Source organism: Alexandromys fortis, unplaced genomic scaffold (assembly GCF_014885135.2).
Source record: "Alexandromys fortis isolate MF-2015 unplaced genomic scaffold, M_Fortis_MF-2015_v1.1 scaffold_21, whole genome shotgun sequence".
Lineage (NCBI taxonomy): Eukaryota > Metazoa > Chordata > Mammalia > Rodentia > Cricetidae > Alexandromys > Alexandromys fortis.
Window position 1 is genome coordinate 2329066 of NW_026067905.1, and position 949 is coordinate 2330014.

A 949-nucleotide genomic window follows, 5' to 3' on the forward strand; every position below is an offset into this window, starting at 1 on the left:
TAGAACCTTCATCTGGTGATGGATGGAGATAGAGACAGAGACCCACACTGGAGCACTGGACTGAGCTCCCAAGGTCCCAATGAGAAGCAGATGGAGGGAGAACACGAGCAAGGATGTCAGGACCACGGGGGGTGCACCCACCCACTGAGACAGTGGGGCTGATCTATTGGGAGCTCACTAAAGCCAGCTGGACTGTGACTGGAACAGCATGGGATAAAACCGGACTCTCTGATCATGGCGAACAATGAGGACTGATGAGAAGCCAAGGTCAATGGCAAGGGGTTTTGATCCTACTTCATGTTCTGGCTTGGTGTGAGCCTAGCCAGTTTGGATGTTCACCTTCCTAAACATGGACGGAGGGGGGAGGACCTTGGACTTTCCACAGGGTAGGGAACCATGACTGCTCTTTGGATAGGAGAGGGAGGGGGAGAGGAGTGGGGGGAGGGGGAGAAGAGAGGGGGGAGGGGGAGGGAAATGGGAGGCTGGGAGGAGGCGGAAACTTTTTTTTTTCTTATTCTCAATAAAATAAATAAAAAAAAAACGGCTTCTGGGCTGCAGCGGCTGCATCTTGGTGAGTCCCTTTTCTTGTCTATGCTATAGGGTTTGGGGGGAACCATTCGTACTTATTTTTTGTCGTTTTCGGATTTCCATTGAAGTCCTGAGCTCATGCTGGGAATTCAAGTAAGGTTGCAGTCAATCCTGCGGGATCGGGGTTGGCTGAGGCGGAGATCTGTTTGTACCGGGACGCCGGACACTCAATCTCCACAACCCCTTTTGGACCTAAGAGCCACTTTGGAGGACACTCTGGAATGGACTTAGGCCCACGTGGTTGGGCATAGACTCTAATTGGCACTTCCAGTTCATAGCCAGGACTGTTTTTGGCCCTGTAAGCCTCTTAACAAAAAAAAAAAAAAAAAAAAAAAAAAAAAAAAAAAAAAAAAAAAAAAAA

At 49.1% G+C, this 949-nt stretch overlaps 1 long non-coding RNA gene across 1 annotated transcript in view; it reads right to left on the reverse strand.

Moving 5' to 3' along the window:
• Positions 1-734, reverse strand: part of LOC126497338 (uncharacterized) — a 37492-nt gene extending 36758 nt beyond the window's left edge. The window contains exon 1 of the long non-coding RNA XR_007590585.1: positions 624-734. This is a non-coding gene — a long non-coding RNA (uncharacterized lncRNA). The remainder of the gene's footprint in view (positions 1-623) is intronic.
• Between the last annotated feature and the right edge of the window lie 215 nt (positions 735-949).